Here is a 19,547-nt window from a genome sequence, read left to right as displayed (position 1 = left end):
CATGAGGATCTGTTAACACAGGCAGCTTCTGTGCCATCCTGGTCGGGGCTGTGCTCGAGGAGTCTTAAAACAGAGCATAAACTCCTGCCTCCTCCTCTGGAAGTCGAGTCTTCCTAAAGGGATCGGTGGGAAATTTCACACCGGGTTAGTTTTAATGCTTTAAATATTCTGTGAGGTTTGTGTTCAATTTCTCATCATAAAGTTTTAATGGGAACTCCTTGAAATTGCCAGCTCTTCTGATGCATCTTCAGTCAGAAACTGTCTGTCTAGGCAAAACTTGGTGAGGTGCATCCTGGTTATATATATCTGGGGTACTGTCTACAGTTTTTAGTTTAAAAAAGAAAGCACATCAGATATGCAAGGTTTAGCAACATTTTTAACGATGATGTGTCAACATTTGTCCCACACTTGCAAGCTTGATAGCCTAAATCCTTGGTGGGGGATTATATATATATTTGATAAAGGTGATTCTGTAGTTGTCTACTGCAAAGGGAGACAGGGAGCTGAGGATGTAGAGGCTCAGCTCAGAGCTGCCACAGGCTAAAACCCACTCCCCCTTAGATCACTTAGCCCCCTCTCTCTGCCATAAACACCACTGCAAAACTCTTGGAAACACCAGGGAACAAAAAACTTTGTGGAATAAGCTCACTGCTACGCTATGTAACAAGATCCCAAAAGTAAATCCATGTCTTCTCCCCTGAGATCTAGGCATTGCCAGCATGAGCAGAGCTGTGGGAGAAGACTGTAAAGAGGCACTAGACAGCTTTTCTTAACATATTATTGTTGTTCAGGACTGGATCTGGACAAAATCTAGTCCTAGACAGTCAGGGGTTTCAGATAAAAGCAGAAGAATTTAAAGGAATTTTAAAAATTAGAAAAAGGAAAAAAAAGAGGAAGTGGAAAATGGAGGCAGGAGGAATAACTAGAAACTGATTTTGGTCAGGGAGAAAAGGTAACCTTGGTTTTCCAATCTATCAGCTCACCATAAGTGTCAAAAGTGTGGACACCATGCAAAAAAAAAAAGTTACTTATAAGGTAGGATGAATTTTGTAAAATAGATACTAAAGTTCCTGCTCTGAGATGGGATTTGACTCCTTGCATATTATTCCCTGGATTTGATCCTTCTTCTTGCATATCAAGGATAGTACACGTGCTCTACCCACCTGCCCTGCATGGATACCTCTCCCAGCAGCCCCTGCTCACAGGTAACAGCCACAGCTCCCAACAGATACCACTGAGCTGCAGAGATTAAAGACCCACAGAACGGCCTGTGTTGGAACGGACCTCAAGGATGATTTTGTTCCAACCCCCCTGCCATGGGCAGGGACACCTTCCACTAGACCAGGTTGCTCAGAGCCCCATCCAACCTGCCTTGAACACTGCCAGGGATGGGGCAGCCACAGCTTCTCTGGGCAACAGATCCTGCATGGCCCTTCCTTGGGCAACAGTGACAGACACTCATGGGGGCACAGCTGGACCACAGAGTTGCTCCTCACCTTGCCCCACTGGCACAGCATTAGCCTCAGTTTGGGAGAGGATTTTCTAGCCCCTACCTACCCACTGACCCTGCTCAGTGCTGATCCCCCCAGAATGAAGCAGCCTTCAGCTGTGTGCTGCCTGGGCAGCAGGTCATGCTGCACTTTACCCTGCACGCCTGGACCACCCCCAGTCCAGGAATGGGGGCTGCTTTCTCAGAGCAGCACTGTGTTTCTCTCTGCTTCTTCTCTCTCTTTACCAGCAATACTTTATGCAAATCAAATCTCTCTTTTGCCGGCTCCTGCTGTGCTGCAGAGGGTTGGTGAAGGGGAGGAGAGGGGAAGGGGTGGGGAGGAGGGGGGAAGAGGATGGAGCCTTGTTCGCTATCAGCTGCTCAGAAGAGCAGAGCAGAGACAAGATTGATGATGCTCTCTGGATATAAGATCTCCTCCTTGTGAAAGGCTGCTTATGAGGCCTGATAGACTTGTCATCTCTTAATAAACATCGCTGATATGTCGGTGAGGAGAAAGCGGGAGCGAGGGGAGGACACACAGAAAGGCGGCTGACAATTTACTTAGAACAGTGCTCTTCTCTCGCCTTGGCCTTCACACACAATTCAATGGCCCCTTCCCAGGGGAAACATTCCCAGTCCAGCCTCACCAGTACCTCCCATCTCAGCAGAACCCAGGGACAAGGTGAACCCAGCATCTGGGCATTTCCACTGAAACAACCCCTTTCCCTATGAGCCACCAGGCCTTGACAAGTACCCGGTCCCAAGCCTCAACAAAGCCAGTAGGATTTTCAAATAACTTACACAGTAGCTGTGGGAGCAGATCCCAGTGGGACAGAGTGCAAGGGAGGCATTTCATCAGCACCTTGCAGAGTCCAAAGCTGTTTCATTGCTGTTGTGCTCCTCCTATAAACTGCTCTCTAAATGTAAGTGGCTCTGCTCTTGCCACATGGCTGTAAGTCAGAGGGACTTGCCCAGCATCAGGAAACACATCCTTTGCTTTTATTTAACCCCTGTAAAGCAACAACAAAAATTTTAATGCCTGGAGCAGGCACTTGTTCTACCCTGTTTCAACAATGCCAATCACAGGTAGAAAATGTGATGTTATCCCCAGGAGCTTGTTTGGATACAAAAAACCCACGTAAGGCACACAGGTTTTGTGTGGCTACAGCCACATTTTCCTTGCATATCTGGCTCAGTTTGTATTTAATCAAATACACGGTTAAAAATCCTCCAGAGCATTAGCAGGTGCTTAGTGGTGCTGTGTAAGTGCAGAGCTAAGGAATAACGTGCTGTAAGCACAGCTAACATAAGTGTTCATAGCTCCCCATGGGGCTAAGAATGACTGCAAACCAGTTTCTCCACCCCAGGCTTACATATGCAAAGAGAAGTTCCTACAGAGACCACACTGGAAGCAGTAATGCCTGGAAGGCAGGTCCTCTGCATGTCATCGCTGCTCCCTTACGAGGCTCAGACCTGCCCTCAGCTCCAGGGACCCTTCTCCAGCAGTGCAGGAGGATGTCGGGCTCCTCTGCATGTTTGTGCCAGCCCAGGACATGAGGATGAGCAGCAATTCCACTCCTGCAGGCAACTCAGTCAGCCAGGCTCCTTCTGCGAGTGCTTTTGGACCCCTCCAGGGTTTCTACTGCCCCCCTCACACACTGCCTTCTGCAAAACCTGCCCCAGCACACTGATGCTTCACAGCACACCTCATCTCACGCTATTGCTCTGTACAACAACGCCGTGCAGCAATTTTCCCCGTCTCGCACTGATTCCATTATCACTTTATTATCATGGAATAATTTGGGTTGGAAGGTACCCGCAAAGGCCATGTAGTCCAACCCCCCTGCAACAAAACAGAGACAACATTTGTAACTATACCAGGTAGTTCAGAGCCCTGTGCAGCCTGATCCTGAATGTTTCTAGGGATGGGGCATCCACCACCCCTCTGGGCAGCCTGTGCCAGTGTTTTACCACCCTAATTGTAAAAAGCTTCTTCTAAAACAACTTTATTAACAAGTTCCGAGACAAACTCGTTGAACTACAAGGACTCTCTCCATCTGCTACACCAATACTAATATTTTTAGCAAATTAAGTCCTTCCAGGGTTTGCATTAATTTTATTTTTTTTTCTCAACTCACTATCTTTTTTCCATGGCATTTGTGTTTGTAGGAACCCAAAACCAGCTGCGGTTCTTTCCAAAAATGTAATATAGGACTAAACTTCCAAGGGCTAGATTCACCAGCAAAACACACTTGTGCTACATGAGCACAGGAGGGATCACACCAAATGACTACCTGGCAGGGGAAACAAATACATTTCTCTCTGTTTTGCACATGACCTTTCTACCATAACTCCCAGGAGAGAGATGTCATGCCTCTCTCCTCCCCAAAATTAGTGACCCACAAGGAATAAGTTTCTCAAGGCTGGAACCCACAGCTCAAAGGAGACCTGGACGGTCTCAATTTGATTAAAAAGGAAAACAACCTCCACTGCAAAAGGTGAGAGTGCAGCCCTGGCATTTCCTGCCCTCAGCAGCCCATAACGAACCAACGTCCCCAGCATCACCTTCTCACTCAAAAGGGCACTTCAACACTTGAAACCCTCCTCCTCCACCCACAGAAAATCAGTTTGTCCAGTTCCAAGGTCAACATTGAGGCATTAAAGTGGGATCACACTCACTAACTGGTGTGTCCCTGCCTCCCTTCAGCTCCCCAGCTTTGCAGGAACACCAGGTCATGTTCAGCTCGTCTGACTGCAGGTTCCCTTCCTTACAGGATTGTCCTTGGACAGCCAAACACACCATACCCACATCTAAGTGCACAGCATGACTCTCTAGCTCATATTTTAGTAAGAAACAGCTTGTTTTGCAGCTACTCCATGTATACAAACATCTCTTACTCCCCTGGCACCTCAGGCCAGATCCGTGAAATAACAGTTCCCCAGCACTCTCAAACAGATAAAAGTTCAGGTCCCTCATGCAATATTCCTAAATCCTCATTATTTCCTTTTCTTAAGTTATTTCAGGGTTTTTTTCCCCGTTTCAGCTGCTGGTGGCAAGTGAATACATGAGAACCACAATAAAGGTGTTAAAGGACAATTATGAGTTTCTAACCTCTGTGGCTGTGAAGTCCTTGAAACCAGCAACAAATAGAAAGTCTCCAGTTGAATTTTCCTTAAATTTCACTCCCCCGTGTAACCCCCAGTGGCCCCTCTTCTCAAATTAGGACTCAGAGCTCAGTTGGATTTTCAGATTCATTTACAGATGTTTGTTTCATTGCACTGGGAAAGTGATTTTTAATTCTAAATCCCTGCAAAATCACATGCATTTTGTAGACTTTACTATTTTCTCTCTCTTAAAAAAAAAAAAAGGTAACACTAAAAATAGAGGATAAGTGGTTTTCACAAACACCAAAGGAAAAAAGCTTTGCTGAGGCTGTAGACAATAAAGAACCAATTAACTACCTCATCCAAGAAACGGAATTGCTGGTCATTAAAAAAAGATAGCACCAATCTAAACTCTGCCTCTGTGATTAGAAACTTAAGGTACAGTATATACATTTTCTCCTCAGCACTTAACCTAATGGTTATAATGAGGATATCTAAGTGACTCTGGATATTAGTTGGTCAGAGGGTCACCACAGAGCCAGAAGGACAAAACATAACTAGAAAATATGATGGTATTTTCCCATCACATTGTACAAGTTGTCTTCCGATACAAATAGAGCCATGGAAGAAAAAAAAAAACAAAACCTCGCTACACCATTTAGAAATTTTTCACATTAATATAATTTAAATAAACAACAAAAATAAGAAAAAATAGGATTCATGAGCGATGATCAAGTGGGAGGATGAAATCCTGTATTTGGGAAAATACACTTTTCTTTGAGAAATCTGAACATAATCAACCTAGAAAAAGAACCCACAAAGGGGAGGAGAATTATTCACACTCAGGAACTGTTTGCAATCTTCCAGTGCTATCCCAGCTATGCACCCCTCCAGTTTTGTGCCTGGAGCACACAGACATTTCCTTCCAGGAGTATCACTGTGGATTCCAATGGGCTGCTTCAGGGAGTGGGAGGGGGTGCAACTGAAGTATCATGGGGCATGAGAGAGAGAAAGAAAGAAGAAAAAAGAATATTTGGGAAAAAAAAACCAAGACTCAAAAGTCTAAGGACAGCTGAAGGGGGGTGTATTTCTTCAGCACAACCCTACTTGAACAGCAAAACTCTCAGAAATACTGGATTGGAGCCCTTTGAAAACTGCCTACAGCACACAGCACCAAAGATTAAAACCCCAGCAGTTCCCATCCATAACTCACCCTGTTTGGCAGGGAGCATCACACCACTGAAAACGCAGAGACAAACGGAAGGTGTCAGGTTAGTAATTTCCTAGCTCTGCAGTGAGCAGCATGGAAAATATGTGAACCTCTATTTCATCCTCCACATCATATTAATACTCAGAGCTCAAGCAAGAGATAACTCAAGGGTTTCCTCCCTGTGAGGGGAGTGAGGCCCTGGCACAGGTTGCCCAGAGAAGCTGTGGCTGCCCCATCCCTGCAAGTGTCCAAGGCCAGGTTGGACAGGGCTTGGAGCAACCTGGGATAGCAGAAGGTGTCCCTGCCCATGGCAGGGGGTTGGAACAAGATCTTAAATATGACCTCTTCCACCCCAAACCATTCTGTGAGTCTATGAACTAAGCTGTTCTAGTTTTTGAAACACGGGGATAGAAATAAAATGTAAGTAGTGTTTTAGGATATATATTAAAATACCAAGTGGAGGGTGGAACTAAGTTAATGAACTTAAAAGAAGACATCTGAGCAAGTAGCCCATTACCCAGATTCCAGCATGCACAAAAATCATAGATCATTTGCTTTCACATAAGTGTCCATTATCTCTGGTTTGTTTGGTTTTCTTTTTTACATAGAAAGACATTATCCCTCCTAATATTCCCTGACAAAGATTTAATGCTGACATTTGTTGTGGTTTAACCCCAGCCAGCAACTCAACCCCACAAGGCTCTCACTTATTCTCCCCTGGTGGGATGGGGGAGAGAGAACTGAAAGGCTAAAAGTGAGAAAACTTGTGGGTTGGGATAAAGACAGTTTAATAAGGAAAAAAAGCCACACACGCAAAACAAGGAATTCATTCACCACTCCCCATGGACAGATAGATGTTCAGCCATCCCCAGGAAAGCAGAGTTCCATTGCACAGTTCTTTGGGAAGACAAACACCATGACTCCAAATGGGTCCTCTTTTTCTTCCCCCAACTTTATATCATCATAGATATGGTATAGAACATCCCTTGGGTCAGTTGGGGCCAGCTGTCCCAGCTGTGTCCCCTCCCAATTCCTTGTGCATCCCTGGGCTCCTCACCGGTCGGGCAGTGCAAGGAGCAGCAAAGGTCTTGACTCTGTGCAAGTTCTGCTCAGCAGTAACAAAAACATCCCATTGTCATCAACACTGTTCTCAGCACACATCCAAAACACAGTTACTGTAAAGAAAATTAACTCTATCCCAGCCAAAACCAGCACACCATTTTGTATCCTTTTGTAGATGAGGAGATATCTCCTTCATCTTCTCAGCAAAAATCTCTCCCCCCTCCCCTGCTGACACAGTGTAATTCTCCAAATCTGCAGTTTTAAGTGAAAGTGAATCTGATTTTGACTCAGACTCCAGATGGGTATAGCTGTAAAGATATTGTCATGTGAAAGATTAGGCGCTAGCTTAGACAAAGAGGTGTTCAGCTGCAAGCTTAATAGCCTCTGAAACAGCAACTGCCACGAAAGAGCTTCCAGGTACCGATATTGCTATCCATAATAACCACGGAATTGCAACAGATGATGGAAAGGCTGGAAACTCCCCGTGGTATTCACTGCTCTGCACAGAAAGCTACTGACCCCAGCTACAGCTCTGAACCCTGGCTGGTTGTCTTTGCCCACACACTGCAGTGGTGACAGTCAGTGTGGAGAGGGGTGAGATGCTGTGGAGGGACCACGATGCAGGTGATCTGCCAGCTCTTCAGGGCTGGGGACCTGTGGCACAGTTACTTACTGTGCTTTTACCTGGCAAACACAATGCATGGAAACTGCAGGAGCTGGGTTAATCCTGCCTGTCCAGCCCACTGACCACCCATCACTCACCCCGTGCTCTCCTCACAACTCTCTCACCCTTGTACAAGGCTTGGCACCTACAGTCCACATAGGCCAAGCAAAATTAGAATAAGTGAAGGAGAGATGTAAAATCAGCAATTGCAGCACCTGGAATTCCAGGCCTGAAATGAGATTGCCACCTCCTGCCCCCCAGAAATCCTAGAACAGCTCCCAGCTTGGGGGTTGGGAAGAATCACATCCCATCCTAGATCCATTCCCATGAGCACATTGAATTGACCTCCTGGCCCCTGCAGCTCTGAGTCATCAAACAGGACATTCTTCCACAAACCCTTCTGCATCCCCAGACATCACCTCACTACCCCCAGCTTAGTGGAGGCCACTTACATCCAAGTCACTGCCCTGAGATCCTAAAACTCTGCATCCACCTCAGGCAGCAGAAGTTTCATCATCATCTTCAAAAAAAGCAGGGATTACTGTCACTCTGATAAGACTCAGTGTCAGTGCCACACAGGAGAGACCAAGGCCACATGGCAGACCATGCTATCAAAATAAATACAACTGGAGAAACACCACAGAAAGCACAAATGCCCTCTGATCACCCCAAAAAGCCAGAGTCCATCAGTACAGCTCCATACCTGTGTGAAAGGTATGGTTCTTCTGTGCAGAGCTTGCTGGCTGTCCCTCCTGCTGCCACCATCACTAAGTGGTTTGGGACTTCCAGATAGTCTTGGATTATATTTGTGGAAAAAACAATCCGTGGGACTCAATATGCCAAGGGGCTGGAATGGATAAGCAGAAACGACCAGAACACTGCACGAGACATGGTGTTTGTCAGATAGGGGCCATAAGTGCTGAACAAAGCTTGTCAGGGTCCTCCTGCACCCCCAACCCCAGCAATTGCTGCAGAAAGGCACGATAAGCCTCCCTTCCAGAAATCCCAACCTATCACCCCGCCACTAATAGTTCTGTGTTAAAAAAACTTCCTCCTGTTGAAGAAATAATGCAAAGGGAGAAACTTCTCTGCTACTTGCCATGGCTCCTCCAAGGAGAATGAGCATCCTCAGAGTTGAAACGGGGCCTGTGCATGAAAGGCAAAACTGTGTTCACCTGTAAAATGCCAAGAATCCATTATAAGCACCTCACACAGGTAAGATGCACCTTATGGAGAGAGCTCAAACCAGGAGATGCCTCAGCATCCCTTCTGCTTTGGCCTAGAAAATCCTGTTGTCTGGTGCTCCTCCTGCCTCCACAGTGCTCAAAAAATGCCACTGGGAGCTAAGAGACAGGTTTCCAGGGCGCACCAGGCACTCTGTCCATCACTGGAAAGGCACATTCCTTTGGTGCACAGTGGAGGCACAGATGTGACCTGTGATTCCCATGTCACCATAACTCACCCAGCTTCAACAACATCCCCTTACCCAGCACATGGCCCCATTTGTTTCACATGGAGTGACTCTGGCCAGCCCAACAGCAAATAAATGTTCAGAGGGAGAGGGATGTTAAGGGACCTCCTTTCTTCATCTCAGATTAATTAATCTATACTGCTTGTCGAGGAGCTGCTTTGCTGAGCTACGATGAGCAAGTCATACACTACACATGGCTTTCTGGAGTTCAGCAATATTCCCTGGCACAGCCATGCCAGGTAGAGCTGGGGAAACACTAAATTAACACTGGCATCCATTTGCACTAGGCAAACACCGTGGCTCCAGGAAACAAACAAACAAAAAAAGATAACATTTTTAGGAAATGCTACAGTAGAGCCAAAACATGCAGAGCTGGCATCAGGCTTATAATGAAGATTTTTTTTTCCCCCCTGTTATCCATCTTGCCTTGTGTCCAAGAAGCCAAAAGTGATCAGGCTAAAGGCACACTATTATATTTTTTCTTGATAGGGCACGCAAATACAACATTATTAATGACTTACACAGTGCCAACACATACACAAGTGTAGCTGAGTGATTTTTACACAGACAGCAGGAGGAAAGTTTAGCTTCCCCAAGTTCACTCTAGGAAACCAGACCATATATCTGGTGAAATGTAGGATAAGCTTTGTGCAACAGGGAAGCGTTGCAATAGATGATGAATAGATAATGGGGTTTAAGGGCTCTGAAAAGGTCACCTGCACCATCTCCTTGCCCTAAAACAGGAGCCATAAACCATCTCCATGCTTCCCCATGCGCACACTTTTATATCTGTTGAGCATCCAGCACAAAAGAGCCCCTTACTGATGGACACTTTGATGATTTAAGTGTTAAATAACAGATAGGTGCTATTTATGTGGAAATTATTTCTGTTGGGACAGAGACAAGAAAGCAGCATTTTCTCTTGTGCCTCTGCCTGCCTCACCTGCGCTCTCACTGCTCATCCATCTCCCAGGATTGCCTGGAACATTGCACATGTAGGAGCATTTTCAAACAGCTCACATTTTCTTTAGAAAGTCAACCTGTTCAGTAATGGCTCATCCTGCTCCTCCCACCCTCTGCTACACATTCCCTCGGGACGAAGAGGGGAGAAGATTCAGCCTGCACTGGAAAACAGCTTTATGTACATTAAAATATCACCACTTGCAAGTCTGATGCCACTGCAACCTACAAAGCCAGAAATAGCAGCTTTGTCCCAGTGGAAAAGAGAAGGACAAATTTCCAGCCTCCCAGAAGGGCTCAAGGAATGCAGGTGCACTTAGTCCTGCAGCAACACAATCTGTAACAGCAAAAATATTACAGGAAGGGTGGGGAAATAGTGTCTCAGGTCATTATATTTTATGTAACAGCCTTGTACGTCTGTACAATGAACCTCCTGCTCAAAGATTAAAAGAAAAGCATTTCACAGAGATGAAAGTAATAATCCCAGATCTATAATTTTCCAAAACACTGAAAGAACTTTATGAAGTATTTGGTGATGTCAAGGACCTCTATGGGGTGCACAGGTAGGAAACAAAGAAATCATAGGATGGTTTGGGTTGGAAGGGACATTAAAGATCATCTCATTCTAACACCCCTGCCATGGGCAGGGCCACCTTCCACTAGACCAGGTTGCTCAGAGCTTCATCCACCCTTGCCTTGAACACTTCCAGGGATGAGGCATCTGCAGCTTCTCTGGGCAAAACTTCCCTGCAACTAGCCATCTTCTCAAAATTACAAATACAGACCCCAAAAAATTTTACATTACTTCCTTTCCCATGTTAATCAAAAATCAATATTTCCATCTTTCGAACAAAAACATTTTTTCTGCCCATAAAGGTGCAGGATTCCTGGTTCTGCCACAAGCATTCCCTACAACTCAGTGAAACTGCTGCAACCTGGATGTGCAGAGGCTCAGACATTTCCAAAGGTATGCAAAGAACAGGAGCAACCAGGCAATTGCACGTCTTCAAACACACTCTGGTGTCTTGTAGTATCAGAAGATGAAGGCAGGAGCATAACCCACTGATCCCACAGCCGTGGGAGAGAGAGGACAGGGAGTTGTCACAGACTATCAATAGGACTGTTGGCAGTGGGAACAGGAGTAAGAAAAACAAGGAGAAGACCTGTACCAGCTTTTCCTCCCCACACTGAAGAAATTGTGTGTCCATTGGGAATAAATATGGCAATGGGTGTAGACCCTCCTGTGTTTACAGCATCACAGCCCAAAAGGCTGGTGCGCAGCAAAGGGAGGGAGCAGAGTTGAAGGCAGCAGGGTGAGCCACAGCACCCAGGGGACAAGCAGCAGTTCACTCTCTTCCCTCGGGGGCCACAACAAGGCAAAAGCCATCCTAATTGTCTGCTCCCAACAAGGGGGGATGATTCAGAAGATCACTGGTAATCTCCAGTCACTCTGAGACACAAATATTTTGGAGGGAAAAAAGTCAAAGCAAGTCCTCAGTTCACCCACCCCTTTCCCTGCTGCTTTTCAGTCTACATGGTCCCCCAGGAAAGCACCTGGGAGACCAGCAGTTGTCTCCAGCCCTGTGACAGGAGGCAGATCAGGACTGCCAAGGACTGTCACCCATCACAGTTCTTTAGGCACCAAGCTCTGGAGATTTTTTTGAGATTTACACAGCTACAGGAGCAGCAGCCAGGCCCACAGAGGGATGTGTCATTTGACTGTATCACCTTTTGGGAAGGTTTTAGCGTTACTTGCCCCAGGAAACCTGGAGGGGAGAGAGCTCCCTCAACACCACAGCAGCTGAGCTAAAGCAAGCAGCCAGATTTTTAGGCAGAAAGCAGCCAAAAGAGCCCCAGGAGTTAAAACCAAGAGTTACTGACTCCAGATATCATCTGCCTCTTGGTGCCATCACAGCAGCAAACCATTTTGCATTTTGCTGGCAAGATGAGAGCCTTAGAGAAGCCAAGCAGAAAGAAAAGTATTTCACCCTGTAGGAACCACTCTTGGATGGCTTTCAGTGACCTTCCCAGAGATACACAGGTGTGCACACACAGATCCACACACACCATCACTCTGACACAGCTGGGGCTGCTCTTTTGGCAGCCCCTGGGATCCGAGTGATGGAAAATGCAGCGGATGCAAGAGGAGTGTGCACAGTGGCACTCCTGCAAAACAAGAGCTCAATGCAGTGGCGGCAGCAGCAGCAGCAACCGCCGAATTCCCATTTAAATAAAATGCCAAAAGGCAGTCAGCGAAAGTGACATTTATGGTGTTACTACAAATGCATTCAGTGGGAAGCTGAGTAGCAGAAGCAGGTTGGGGGGAAAAAAACAAGCTGTAGTGAAAACTGCCATCTGTATATTGTGCCCCATTTTTAATATTCTGTATTCTCATAAAAAGTGTTGTTTCTGTCACTATTCAATCTCCCAAACTCACATGGAACACTGTTAAAAGTCAGCAGTGTGTGAAATGGTATTTTAAAATAAATGAAACCCGCTCGCAAAGCTGCGGAGGAATATTGCAATGCCAGGGTGCTGACAGACAGGCATTGAAAAGTAACAACCGTTATCATCTTAAAGCAAAGCGGATTAAATAAAAACCCACAGCTAGTGGTGCATTACCAAGTCTGATATTGACACAGCTGCCGTGGTGGTTATTTTTCATTGTCTCATCAAGACAAAGCATCACGGGATATCAATCTTCCCTCTGTCAGGCCATGCCTGCTGTAAAGTTTTTCGTTTACATTTTCATTATATCCCTTTTATCTCAGCTGCCAGCAAAAAAAAATATATATGTATTTTATATATATATATACATGCATATACATATATATGTATATGCATATCTGTACGTATGCCTGTATGTATATACTTTCAGAAATGCTGAGACTGGTTGACCTTCAGTTCATTTGCCAAGCCACAGCCTCAACCCGTAAGGATCCTTGTTCTCCCAAGACAAAGCCAGTCCCTACTTGGTGGGCTGCAAGGGCTGGTTTAGATCCCCTCCAATTGGAGATGGGCTGGTAAAGGTATGATCCCTCGAGTGCTCTCTAGCCAAGAAATCCAACCCACACAGCTGCCAATGTTTTCTAGGAAGGCCCCTTCCTGTAACCTGATTTCACTGGTTGGACCAGTCACATCTGTTTTGCTATCAAGCTCGGTTTGGTGCGTGGAGCAGAGGAAGAAAATGAAGCAGAAATCGTAATTCTCCATGGAGGGCACTGGCTGTCTCATCAATACTGGTAGCTGTTACATTTCTCCCTTCGTAGCTCTACAGGCTGATCTCTGCTTCCAATCATTCCACACATTTCTGTCCATCTTTAACTTTTCCAGCCTGGCAGTACCACCAAAGTGCTGCTCCTCTTTTCAGGAGGCTCACAGGCAAGTGTTGCTAGGGCAGAGAGCCCTTCCCGAGTGTGCTGAAAGCCTCACAGAGCTCACCTACAAACACAGCATTGTAAATCCAGCCTATCCTTTCACTCCCACTAACAACTCTGCTGTTTCAAGGCATGAGACAGAACCAGCTGTTTGCAGCTGCCCACAGCATTACCCAGAGCAACAGGGACTGCAGGAGGAAGAAATGGAACCTTCCCTTATTCTTAAGCGAGCCTCATCTTCCAAACCTATCACAAATGGCACCTATGGCTGCTCCTCTGTGCTTACCATTTAATTAAGTGCAGCCTCAGCTCCAACACTTCTTGTTCTTGCGTTTCCTGAGAGGCAGCTCAGTACTGCCCAGTACAACACATCAGTCCTTTAAGAGTTGGAACTCTGGGAAACGTAGTTCCCAGTGGAAAAACAAGGCTAAAGCGGCCACAGAGGGCTGCTGGTGCCCTGAGAGAGCTACAACAGAGGCAGAAAAAACAGTGAAGCAAGACCCCTTGGAAAGGGGCTGCAAATGGAAACGTATCTAAGTGACCCACCACAAAAAATTTCCTGCCTCATTCCCATGATCCCTCTGCGGGCTGACAGTGCAGAGCCAAACCCCCTCTCCTCAGCTCCCAAGCCAAGTAACCACTCAAATCCTCTGCAAGGTTGGACACACATTTGCACCAGTCTCTGTTGCACCATGCTCTGTTTATAGCCCCCTGTGCAGAGTAGCAGGAGGAATAACGTTGATTACGCCTTTCCCAAGCCAGGAAAAGGCTCTCTTCTGTGGCCCACAGTGTATTTTCCCATCCGAGTGGGGATTACCTCCAGTAAGCTCATCAGCTTCACTGGCACTTATCCTGAGGTCAAGCCTTTGCTGCTGAAAACCACACTGCAGTGTAAAGCAATTCACCTTCCCACCATCTCTTCCCTGCCTCAGTTTCCCCAGCACTGCACACGGTGTCCCTGAGCACTCCATGATCCCTCTTCCTGCTGCATCTCCCAGGCTGTCTGCACCATTCTCCCACTGTAAATCCAAATCCCCCTGTCGGAAACATCCATTCCACTGAAGGGTCTCTACAACCCTGGGATGTGTGTCCTTTATCCTGCAGCTAGGAACATTCCCTCTCCATCCCCCAAAACGTTTCCTTCTTCCAAACAACAGTCTCCCCAAGGTGTTTTCATTTAAAGAGAGAATCATTAACCCCTGAAAAAGGCAAACTTCTGGGAAGCCCTGGCAGTTCAGTGATGCTCCAGCCCTCACTGCATCCCTCCAAGGTCACCTGTGTGTGTGTTCACTTCCACCCACCCCGAATTCAACCCCCAGGTCCTGCCCCACGAGCCTGTGGCCCCAGACCAGCTGCAGTTACACCTTCTCCACAGCCCTCAGCATAGCAAAGGGTTACACCGGCTCTTCCAGCAGTGTTTCCTCTCTCTCCCTCTCTGCAAGCAGCAGCAATTGCCATTCTGCATCCTTAATAGCAGCGTAATCAAAAGTTATGATGCATTTTTCAGTAATCACAAGAAATGATCCCCACTTAGCGTTAAGTAAAGCAAATTTGCCACTGGAAGGATAAAAAAAAAAGGGGGGAAGAAAAAGAAGAAGTCAAAAGCATTTCAATTTTCATTTGAAACGAATGAGTCAGAGTCAATTTGGTAAAGCAGTTAACAGCAGCTGTGCTCCCCTTCCCAGCCCCTTAACAGGTACAATTTGCTTTTAACAAACAACCTCACAGAGGTCTCTGGCACCATGTTAACACAGTGGCATTCAACCCCTCTTGCTGTTGTGTATTTAAATTGGGTAATAGAGTCAGGCAGAGAAGATCCACCATGAATCTTAAGAAGTGCAATTTGACAGCATCTTTAAAAAACAACAAAAAAAAAAAAAAGAAAGTGGGGGGAGCCTTTATTAAAAAAAATAATAAATTATTTTAAGAGCAGGTTTTGTTGGGTTGTTTCAAAGCAGCATATTAGAAACAACAAAAGTCCTTGAAAGCCCCATCAGGGTGGCAAGACCCCAAGCTTGGGGCTGTGAGCAAGAAGAGACCATCTGCAAAGAGCTCTGCAACACATGGCATTTGACATTTGACAGCCAAAGCACCCTCAGCCTGGGTGTATTTGGGGTACTTCAACCCACACCAAGAGCAAAAGTGGAAGACTGTATGTCAGAAAAGAAGAGGAAAAAAAAACAACAATAAAGCCAGAACACAACAGTCCTGCACACTCCAACACTAAGGTTGCCCCAACCCCTCAGGGGATCCCACACCATCCCATAATCTCAGCAGTTGCTACCTCTGCAGAGAGGGCTACCCCTGGGCTGGAAGGAAAAGCAGCATCCCTTCTTAGCCCTCCTGACCCCAGAGCATCCCTGTCCTTCCCTCACCCCAAAGTCAGGCCCTTGACAATGCCCTCATCTCACTTTTGGTTCAGACAGTCATCTTCTCTCATTCATTTGTTCTTTGAAGAAATCTCATTTCATTACCTTCCAGGCTCCTCAGCTTTGTGGGGAATTACAGGAGGTCAATGAAAAATTCATGTTCTCAGTCAGTAATTGGCATTTTTGTTTCCTTTTTTTAGAGGAAGGAAAGCAAAGAAAAGGATGTGAATGGGGCAGACAGCAGGGTGAGTGGGTATCTTCTGCCGGTTATTAAGATAAAGTCTCTCATATTGCTCCCAGTCAGTGCACTCTGGTGCTTGCTCCAAGCAAACCCTGTAATCCTGCATATTGAAATCTGAAAGCATTCCTGGTACTTTCATTAGAGGGACAAGTAATGAAAGCAGACTGGACATACACAATTATTACAGTGTAATCCGCTGGAAATGAAGTCAATCCAATCACCCAGCATTCTGCTTTCTTCTCATTTTTTCGACTTCAAGTAAGTGCTTCCCAAATTCCAGCTGAAGTTACTGTTACAATCAATAGCACAAGGGCTCTCAGCATAAGACTCAATTAATATGATGCTTTGCAAGTGCTCCCCTATTGATCTCAGGCTGGTCTGAAACACCAGCCAGCACTGGCACCAACTACAGCACTAGCAAGGAAGACAAATGCAAAACTGGGGGATGCCAGCGAGCTAAAAGGAGCAGCAGAGCTCTTTAAGGATCACCAAGAAAAAGAGAAATCCCAGTCCTGGAAGCAGGGGAAGTTCTCCAAAAACCAAAACGTGCCTGGTTGCGATCTGCTCCGTCGGATTTGCCACCAACAAGCGTGAGACCAGGATTTCACCCTCCCATTCCGTGAAAAAAAACTCCCTCCAGCCACCTCCAAGGTCCTGCCCCGCCGAGCCGGGGGCGAGCGATGCTTCTTCCTCCGTCTCTGCCTCCTGCTCGCGGCGAGCCCGCTGTCAGCCAGGAAACAGATTGCTATATCCAGCACGACCAAGGCTTGCCATGATTAGGTCTATTAATACAGTGCATCTGATTCACCTCCAAGGCCCCAGCGCTCCGTGACAAATAGGGACGGGCTTCCCCGTTCTGCTGAGCGGGTCCCTGCAGGAATGACCTCCTGCTCGGAGCCCAGACAGGCAGGACCAGCAAGGACCAGGGAGGGCAGCATCACCCCTGTGCTGGTGGGTGCCCTGGGAAGAGCCCCAGCAAGGATAGAAGATGTTGCAGGGAGCTGTCAATCACAGGGGGTGGTCCCAGAGATTATGTCCCAGCAGGTCTTTCTCAATTTGAGGATGCAAACGGGTCCTTGTTTGCCCTTCCTGCAATCTTTTCCAGGCAGAATTATCTCCAGTCCCACCAGAGAGATCACTCTAATGGCCCAGTCCCTCCTGCCTCATGCCATCAAAGGCTCTTGCAATTCCATGTGTCCCCATTGACTGCCACTTGGGATCCACATTTCCCTGAGGTCAAGGAAGGATCTGTTCCTCTGCACTTGTCACCTCCTCCACGATCACACATCCTCACCCACCTCCCCCATCAAGGACAGCCAGTCACTGAGGCACAGCAGGGGCTGTGGGATGGGCAATTCCCTGGGACACAGCCTTCCCTAGAGCTTCTCTGACTTCAATATTAGGCCCAAATCCTCCTGGTACCACCCGTTCCAGAGGGTGGTAAGGCACTGGAACAGGCTGCCAAAGAAGTTGTGGATGCCCCATCCCTGGACGTAAGTGTTCCAGACCAGGTTGGATGGGGGTTTGAGCAACCTGGTCTAGTGGAAGCTGTACCTGCCCATGGCAGGGAATTAGATGATCATTGAGGTCCCTTTCAACCCAAACCATTCCAGGATTCTGTGGTACCACAGCCTGCTCCCATTTTCTCAGAGCGGGGGGGGGAACATCACCCTATGCTTTCTCAACTCAGCATTCTCTTGTACTTCCTAAGCACCTCCATCAAGGTGGCCTTTGTCCATCACCTCATGCACTGAAAACCAGAAAGATCACAATTTTAGTACCTCAATCAAAGATGCAAAGTTTTTCCATGACAAAGCAAAACCCCACCCACTCTCTACCACAACCTGCTGCCTGACTTGTAGAAATAAGACAGGTCCTACTGCCTCCAGGGCTGATTTATTTGGGATGAAGCTTTCATACCTTAACCTGCTTCCCCTTAACCTTGCCCTGCAGAGCTTGTGCTCTCTCCTGCCATGCCTGTGGCTGGGAGAGAAAAGCCAGACAGGCATCACTCCAGCAGGTCTGGCATCATCTGCTCATCAGCCTGGGTGACGTCTCCTCATCAGCAGCTGCAGCCCAGGGTCTGCCACGGTGGGGAGGCACACAGGCAAGTTGAAGGTGGACACTTAGCACATTTATTACCTGTTTATTAGATACCAGGCTCCCATTATGATGAATTGGCTGAGTGATGGCTCCCGCCAGCTCCCAATGCTCAGCAAGGCTTTCTAATTCCATTTTGCAAAAGCTGGGCCAAGGCAAAATCGTTTCCGAGAGGAAGGAATAAGCAGTTGATTTTATCCTGCCTGCAAAATAATCTGACCCTTTGCAGAGCTTCAGCAGGACCTGTCCTCGATGCACTGCCTTTCCTCCTGAACATGTGAATGCAAAAGTTAAATTGGATATTAGGAAGAAATTCTTCCCTGTAAGGGTGGCAAGGACCTGGCACATGTTGCCCAGAGAAACTGTGCCTCCTGGTGGAAAGACAGGTATCATGAGGTTAAAAGTCAGTGGAAGGTGCAAAGACTTGTCAGGGAATGGAGACAGGCTTGAAAGACATTCCAGAAGACTGGAACCCAGGAAGGAGATGTTTTTGCAAAGCAAAATGATAAAGAGATAAGGAAATTCATAATTGTTTCACGAGACCACCGTTCAACTCTTCTAAAGGCAGTAGTGAAAGTCACGGCCAACAGACTGATGGCTTTGGGTGCCTCTCCCAGGAGCTGTCATTCCTTTTGTGATTATTTCTTCATTGTTCCTCAGTTCTGTAGAAACCTGTTCTGATATCCTTTATCCCTCCCGCGGGCCAGATTAAAAACTGCATGCAGGGGCGAAAAGTTCAAAGGATAGGGAAACTGCATTCCCACCAAGTCACTCCCAGACTTTGGTGCTTTTCACATTCTTGGGCTTTTTCTGCTCATTTTGATCAGTGAAAGCAACCCTTGGAGGCCGAGTCCAGCAGAAATGACCGTGCTTTCTTTGCTTAAGTGGAGGTGCTTCATTGCCTATTCACCTCTGTTGGCAGGAAAGACATTCCCACACTGTGATTTCACAAGGGACACTAACTGTGGGCAGGCAACAACACCACACTGCATTTGTTCTGAACAATACAGAGCAACTCCTTGGTTAAGGGAGACTTTCTGTGAGGGAGTTTGAGAGCCTTGGAGGCTGGAAAGTGTCAGCTGTTGGTGGCCAACCTGCCTGCAAACCAAGTACTCAGATCTGCAGAGGAGACAAACAGAATCACAGAATATGCTGAGTGGGAAGGGACACACAGGGATCATCGAGTCCAACTCCAGGACCATCTCCAAGACTCACACCACGTGCCTGAGAGCATTGTCCTAATGCTTCTTGAGCTCTGTCAGGGTTAGTGCTGCGAACAATTCCCTGGAGAGCCTGTTCAAGCACCCCAACCACCCTCTGGGGGAAGAACCTTTTTCTCACATCCAACCTAACCCTCCCCTGACACAGCTTCAGGCCATTCCTTCGGGTCCTGTCACTGGTCATCTCTGGTGACGATGAAGAGATCAGTGCCTGCCCCTCCTCTTCCCCTCGTGAGGAAGTTGTAGCCTGGGATGAGGACACTTCTCCTACAAACAGTC

Source organism: Neopelma chrysocephalum, unplaced genomic scaffold (genome assembly GCF_003984885.1).
Source record: "Neopelma chrysocephalum unplaced genomic scaffold, ASM398488v2 Primary Assembly neopelma1_98, whole genome shotgun sequence".
Taxonomy (NCBI): domain Eukaryota; kingdom Metazoa; phylum Chordata; class Aves; order Passeriformes; family Pipridae; genus Neopelma; species Neopelma chrysocephalum.
This window is presented reverse-complemented; position numbering follows the sequence as displayed.